The following is an 8,130-nucleotide window of genomic DNA, read 5'->3' as shown; positions in this document are numbered from 1 at the left end:
GTAAAGTTCAAAGCAAGCTCAATTTTGCTTAAGGGAACATTGTAAAGTAACAATTCTTGGTATTTCATGTCTCATATGATCCATTTCAAACCATAGAAAATTATACCTTTGTGTGTCACTGTTTCAAGAGACAAACAAATCTGAACAACTAAAACATCTTTAAAATGAAACAAGTTTAAGAAGTTTCGAATAAAACTTGAATTTTCTGTATATACTCCTGTCAAATGAAGTAATTTCCTGTACACCTCTTCTCTTGCAAACTGGTCTTATATTTCCTTTCATTTGACCTAGATCTGCTATGAGACCTAGAGAAGGATCGGGACAACTTGTGATTTCTCTCCCAAGACAGTGGTCTCTCTCTTCTCCTGTTTCTAGAAAGGAACCTGCTCTGGCTGTGAGAGAAGCTTCTCCTTCTTGGAGATCTGCAGCAAAGTGGCAGACTCCTTCTACGATAATCATCTCGAGGGTAAGGCCCCCAAGAGGGAGGTGGGCCATGATTTCTACTTCTTACTTTTCTTTTTCCACCATTTGACAGTTCCACTCCTTTTATTTTATTTTATTTTATTTTATTTTATTTTATTTTTGAGATCGAGTCTCAGTCTATCACCCAGGCTGGAGTGCAATGATGCCTTATCTTCTCACTGTAACCTCCACCTCCCCAGTTCAAGCGATTTTTGTGCCTCAGCCTCCCAAGTAGCTGGGATTACAGGTGCCNTGCAATGTGGCAAGCATGAGGTGAAAGGGGAGGAGATGAAATCAGAGAGGTAGCAGGAGGCCAAAACATATACGGCCTTGCAGGCATTATATTCACACCGGCTTTTTGCTGAGTGAGAGAGAAGTGTTTTGGAAAGATGAATAGCATGACATGATATATTTATATATATTTATATATTTTTTTTTAATAGAGACTGAGTTTCACCATGTTGGCCAGGCTGGTCTCGAACTCCTGGCCTCAAGTGATCTGACCACCTTGCTTCCTAAAGTGTTGGGATTCCAGGTGTGAGCCACTGCGCCATGCCAGTCCCACTCCTACATGGTAGTCACAGAGTGTTCTTCCACTGAGCTCTCAGATAGCATCAGCTGCATCTCAGGGCTCTCCAAAATTGAAGAAAATCAACCCACACACTTCGGAGTGGTCCATAGTAGCCTAAAGCCTGTTCCAATTTGGTCTTTTTGCCATTGTTTCAAAGATTACCTACATAAACTTCATTGTCCAATGGATAGGAATCATGATGTATTTCCAGATCTAGGGAAGGGGTTCCCACAGCCTGGGTGCCTGCCAGTACTGGTCCATGGCCTGTTAGGAACTGGGCAGCACAGCAGGTGAGTGGCCATCAAGCAAGCAAGCATTACCACCTGAGCTCCGCTTCCTGTCAGATCAGCCACAGTATTAGATTCTCATAGGAGTACCAACCTTATTGTGAATTGAGCATGCAAGGGATCCAAATTGTGGGCTACTTACGAGACTAATGCCTGATAATCCAAGGTGAAAGAGTTTCATCCATGAAACCATCCCCCACCCACCCCTGTGAACGACTGTCTTCCGTGAAACTGGTCCCCGGTGCCAAAAAGGTTGGTGACTGTTGATTTACTGTAAAAATGTGCAGGCTCAAATCCACACCCTCCGATTCGTCTTCCCACTTCCCTCTGCCCCAGCACCCACTGATGCTGTCACTCAGCCAGCAATCCATGAAATGGCAGCGACTTTCCAATTTATATGATTCATCCTGAGTTTCTCTATTAAGACTTTTGCAAGCATTTATTGAGAGTTTTAATATTTAATCTAAAATCATGGAATATTTGGTTTAAAATTAAAAATTTATACAAATAGCCTTGTTGGGACTGTTGTGTAGTTGTAGAATCATTTTTATGAATTCAACAAGTTATTTCTTTCTGAAACTCTATGTATATTAGAGTGATTGTGAATTATTTAATAAGTATATGAAGAGCATGAAAATGGTAATAAGAGCCAAAACTTACTGGGGGCCAGACGCTATTCTAAGTGCTTTAAATGAGTTAATGTAATCCTCTCAACAACCCTGTAGAGATAAGAGCCATTATGATTACCACTTAACTGAAGAGATAACTGAGACATAATACTTGTCCAAGGTCACACAGCTAGAAAGAAGTTTTAATAATGTAACCTTGAATTTAACTACTACTGTAGAGTATGCTACCTAAGTTGTATTTGTTTGGAGGACAGAGCATTTGGTGATCTTCTAAGCTCTCTCTTACTTAGCATACCCTAGTTGACCTATCACATCTAAATTTTAATCTCTCAAAACAATTTAATTAACACATTTAATATGTACATTTTATAAACATGAAATTTTTAAACATGAACTTTTTAAAAAAATTAAAATTAAATATTTTAATGCTTCCTAACCTCTCATAGTGAGCATTTATTTCAATTATAACTCAAGGCAACAGGCCATAAGAGACCTTGTAGTATCTGGGACTGTGTCATAGCAGAAGTTACAGATATGTTTAAATCTCAATACAATTGTTGCAGATATTTCAAAATATAATTTACAATCATGGGGTCTGATGCAGTGGCTCACGTCTGTAATCCCAGCATTCTGGGAGGCTGAGGCAGGCATATCACTTGAAGTCAGGAGTTCAAGACCAGCCTGGTCAACAAGACGAACCCCCCCCTACTAAAAATCCAAAAATTACCTGGGCATGGTGGCAGGCACCTGTAGTTCCAGCTACTTGGGAGGCTGAGTGGGAGAACTGCTTGAACTCAGAGGCTGAGGTTGCAGTGAGCTGAGGTCACTCCACTGCACTCCAGTCTAGACAACAGAGTGAGACTCTGTCTCAAAAAAAAAAAATTACAATCATGGAAACTTCAAAATTATATTAATTATGAAGTTCACCACTATATCTTGTTATTTACTATGCTAATAAAGAAACATTTCCACACTACATTATAAATTTGTTTTTTATATGCAGAATTTTGATCACTGGATTTTAATATAATTGTTTCCTTTAAGATCTTGTGTGTTTTATTTTATGTATTTAAAACTTTTTTTCTGAGAAGAAATTCATAGGCTTCACTGCAATGTCAAAGGGGCTCATGAGAGAAGGTAAGAAAGGAGTAATATTTACTTGATCCATTTAGTCATTTATCTTTCCATCTATCCACACATCTATTCCATTCAATTAATCTGAATAAATATTTCTTGACTGCTTGTTATGTGTTGGGCTCAGTGTCAGATATTACTAGTGTAGAGTTCATGTTCTTACAGACCCACTAATCTTCATTTGACCTCGAAGTTCAGAAAATCTGCCAAAAGTTTTCAGAGTGTACTAGAATCTTCACATTTGAGATGGCTTTGTTCTACATGTATTATGTATTATATTCCATGAATGCAATGTGGCCCTTTATTGCTAGCCTGGTTTTTCATGTCAACTACAGATGAGGTAGCAGATTTGTGCCTGGGCTCTATTTGTCGATGGCAAATAGAGAGTCTAAGTTGGGTTCACCTCACTCCCAGGATACAAAAACAAATAATACAGTCCTGTTTATGATTCAATTAGGCAAGGAAACATTAGTAAGTTTTCTTATAAATACTCTCTAAAAGTAAGTGTGGTTTTCAGTTCTGATCATGACAGAGAAGCTAGTATTGGGCCAAATCTCCTCCTGAAATAAAAAAGTGGAACAACCTGTATAAAACAACTGTTAAAAGGCATTGGCAACCCGTGAGTGCAGACAGGACTTTAGGAGCTATGATTCTTTTTTTTCTTTTTTCTTTTTTTTTTGAGACAGAGTCTCGCTCTGTTGCCCAGGCTGGAGAGCAATGGTGTGATCTCAGCTTACTGCAACCTCCGCCTCCAGGGTTCAAGTGATTCTTGTGCCTCAGCCTTCCAAGTAGCTGGGATTACAGGTGGCCTCCACCATGCCTGGCTAATTTTTTGTATTTTTAGTAGAGACAGGATTTCACCATGTTGGCCAGGCTGGTTTCAACTCCTGACCTCAGGTGATCCACACACCTCAGCCTCCCAAAGTGCTGGGATTACAGGTATGAGCCACTGCGCCTGGCACTAAAAGCTATGATTCTTGAAGGAAGAGCTAGGATGGGAATGGGGCAGTTGGGGAATAAAGATGACTTTTACTGGGCTAAGAAGATAGAGCTCAGGCTTCGGTAGTTGCCCAAGAGTCTCGGACTTGAAGGACAAAGTTCCAGAGGAGGAAGACACTTCAGAAAAGAGCCCAAAAGTATGCATGCAATTTCCTCTCAAAATTAGGCAGAATTCTAAACTGGGCATGTGTGGGATGAGACTCTTAAGAAAACCGGCAGAAAACAGCATCTCGGTGACTTAGGAGCTCAGCAAAAATTTCATAAACAGGACACAAAAAACACTAACCATACAAGATAAAGATAAGTTGGATAACATTAAAATGAAGAACTTATGTTCTGATTACAAGTTCATGAAAATATTTTTGTTCTAGCAGCTTTGTTTCTTTACTGCTCATGTTTAAATCTACAATTCTGGGCCAGGCACAATGGTTCATGCCTGTAATCTCAGAACTTTGGGAATCTGAGGTGAAATGATGGCTTCAGCCCAGGAGTTTGAGACAAGCCCGGGCAACATACTAAGACCCTGTCTCAAGCAAAAAAAAAAAAAAAAAAAAAAAAAGAAAATTATCAGGTGTGGTGGCACACACCTGTGGTCCTAGCTATTCAGGAGGCTGAGGTAGAAGAGTCTCTTTAGCCCAGGAGGTTGAGGCTGCAGTGAGCCGTAGTCACATCCCTGCACTCCAGCCTAGGTAATAGAGCAAGACCTTCTCTTAAGTAAATAAAAATAAAAATAAAATAAAAACACGAAACTGGCCAGGCGAGGTGGCTCACGCCTGTGATCCCAGCACTTTGGGAGGCTGAGGCGGGCAGATCGCCTGAGGTCAGGAGTTCGAGAGCAGCCTGGTCAACATGTGAAACCCTGTCTCTACTAAAAATACAAAAAAATTAGCTGGGCATGGTGGCAGACACTTATAATCCCAGCTACTCATGAGGCTGAGGCAGGAGAATCACTTGAACCTGGGAGGCAGAGGTTGCAGTGAGCTGAGATCGTGCCATTTCATTCCAGCCTGGGCAATGAGAGTGGAATCATCTCAAAAAATCCCCACAAAACTATGATTCTGGTTATGTTTTCTTCTATAGTTGTAAAAATGTTTCTGTACAGAAAATAGAACAATGCAATGTGGATTTGAATATGGGGTGCCTTTACCCACTATTCGAAGTCAGGTAATGTTTAGCAGGTTCAGTTCAATTCCTAACCTGCTGCCACCTCAAATTTTAAAGTCTGGGAGTGGAGTTCTCCTCCACCATTCTAATGGCATCTGTGGCCACATTGGGTGAGGATGGAGGGCTGGTCAAGGCAGAAGAGTGTCAAGCAAATGTGTTTTGAGAATCAGATGGCATGGTGTCCTTTGGATGATCAATTGTCAGGAGGTGGCGGCTGCAAGCCAACAAAGTGAGGTCCTTAACAGACGTCAAAGGGAGGAAAAAAGTAGTGGTAAAATATGTCCCAACTGAACTGATTCTTAACAAAGATGTTAATGCTGAAACGGATAGTGAGTGAGGTTGTCATGATGATTATGATAGTAATGACCAGTATGTGGCTATTTATCTTTTGCCATAAGAAAAAAATATTGATTGCATTGCTAGCATGAAACATTTTCAGTAGTTAAATTTTTATTTAATTGCCAGAATAAAACATTTCAAGCTGCTTAGACCTTAATTATGATTTGTTAGAAGTATTTTTTCTTATTATTCTACAATTTCACCTTCCTCAGAATGAAAACAGCAATACCAACGCTTTTTTTCCCTTCCGTTCTTGAATCAAGAAATGAAATAAATTAATCCTTCAAGTCTAGCCATGACATTGTTTTATAAATATTATGAATTAAATTATATTGTATACTTATTGGTTAACTGAACAGCTCCTACTATATATATGTATGTATTTTCAAATGATGTCATCACATTTCCGGGTGATTTTTAAATAACCCCAACTAATTTGGATTAATATAAAAAGTCTTGATGGTAAAAAAGGACAACTGCAAACTATTGCCATCAAGTGAGATTTGAGGCAGGGTAAGGTAAAATTTACATCTCAAAAATTCCAAATGTATTTGAAACTCTATTAATTTGGTATATGACAATTGATTATGATTGTCTAGGAAGTGTTAATGTATTGGTTTATTTCACAGTTTGGCACAGGAGAGTTATACATGCATAGCTTTTCTCCTGCTTTTTGTATCCCAAGTAAATCCTCACTGAGTCAATCATAAATGCCATATGCATATGTATTAAAATCCAAAGACAACATCTTTAGTGTTCTTATTAATTCTTCAAATACTAAATTTCCTTTTGTGTTGAACGGTGCGTATTCCCAAGTGAAAGAAAAATCTCAGCTGTGGTTTTACAGCTGGATCCACACTTCTAATCAGAGGAGAAAAGGGCCTGATCTCACAACCTATTTATATAGTTTTTAAACTTTCTAAGAAAAATGAAGCTCCACTGTAATTAATGCCTAATGGTATAAACACCCTGCTTTAATGGTTGCCTAGTAACTATATACTGCAGGCTTGTGAGGTTGCTAAAGACGCTGAATAAAGAGAAATATTCAGGTCCATTTCCAATTCAGGTGGATAAGGGGCAAGAGCAGAACAAATTTTTTTGTTGTTGTTAAAATTATTTTTCCATAATGGTTTTGTACTAAAACATCTTTCTGCACTAAAATTTACTCTTGTAAATGACTTCTGCAGATAAGAGTCCAAACCAACAAGTAATGACTTAAAATGTGAAAACCATGCAAGAGAATGGAACCAACACTACCTCATTGTTTGGTATTAGCTGGTTTCTGTTCTTAGAGTGACTGTACTGGGGGATGATTTTCTTAATGTGGCTCTAACCTTGCAGTCAAATCTTATATTTGGACATTATTTCAGCAATTGAACGAACAAATACAGTTCCCAGTTAAAGGTGGTATTAAAAGGGCCTGGGAGTGATTGTGATAATTATTTATGTTTCCCTTTGGCTTGCTTCCTACATAGCAGATTTAATTCCCTAATTATGTTTTGCTTTAGCTTAGGTAAAATTAGCTTGCATTCCTTTGGCACACATCAACTGCAGTTGGTGGAGGAGGCCTTCCAAAACCATAGATTGTTGACAAGAGTGGCTAACTATATTAGAATTAAATTTACTGAGTAAAATCCACAAAAAGCTTGAGGCACATGTAGATAATGACAACCTGACTATGAGGGAATGTAGTCAAGTCATAGGAAGACTCGTTTCTGGCAGTGGACACTCAGAGCTCATCTGCAGAGTTCCTGATGTCAAGATTTGGGGCTTCCTAGGTTGGTCACCGTGCTGCAGACAGGGACGAGCATGGTCTACAATATTTAAATTGTGTAACTATAGGCTTGCGGATACAGTCAGAAATGATTTGCTACTCAGTAATTTTGTCATTTGGCAATACCAAGACATGATGACATATGGTTTGCTCTTTGGAATTAACATAAATGTTGTCATTTGACTGAAATAAAGAATTCTCTTACTCCATGACAGAAACAGTTTTAGACTCTGTGTATATTACTCTATCTTTTCACATGGAAGGAAGCGTCCTGTTTTTTTATTATGTATAACTCTCTGGGTTTTTGGTTTAGTGGGCTGAAGGATGTGGTTGATGAAGCCAAGGACATGGTTTAATCAGAAAACCACTTGGCACCCAAACATCTGTCTGCATTTCTACCTTCAAGAACTCATTTCCCTTGTCATTTCACCCTTAGAGAGTGTGCTATAGCTCAGCACAAATACCTCTATTCCAGGGTTTGGAAAATAATTACCCTCAAATTCTTTAGTCAGTGGGTCATCAGCATCATTATTATGATACAAAAAAAGGATGTAGATAATAGTTTTCTCTATTTGCAATATATTCGGTATTACTCCTTCCATTTTAACGCCAAAAGGAAGTTACTGATTAAGACTCATGATTCATTTTTGTTGTAGGGATTTATTTTCCTCTTGTTTATACTTCTGTCGCTCTCCTTTTTTACCCTGCCTTTCAGTAATTTTCACTGTTGCCCTGGGATATCTATTATTATTATTATTTATCTANTCCAAA

General features: G+C 38.6%; 1 pseudogene; it reads right to left on the bottom strand.

The window, feature by feature from the left end:
* Nucleotides 1-220: 220 nt before the first annotated feature.
* On the bottom strand, nt 221-6,640 carry LOC108526519 (serine/arginine-rich splicing factor 3 pseudogene; annotated as a pseudogene).
* Between the last annotated feature and the right edge of the window lie 1,490 nt (nt 6,641-8,130).

Source organism: Rhinopithecus bieti, unplaced genomic scaffold, assembly GCF_001698545.2.
Source record: "Rhinopithecus bieti isolate Rb0 unplaced genomic scaffold, ASM169854v2 scaffold_3858, whole genome shotgun sequence".
NCBI classification, from domain to species: Eukaryota; Metazoa; Chordata; class Mammalia; order Primates; family Cercopithecidae; genus Rhinopithecus; species Rhinopithecus bieti.
Note: the sequence above shows the minus strand (reverse complement) of the source record. Positions and strands in the feature narration are given on the sequence as shown.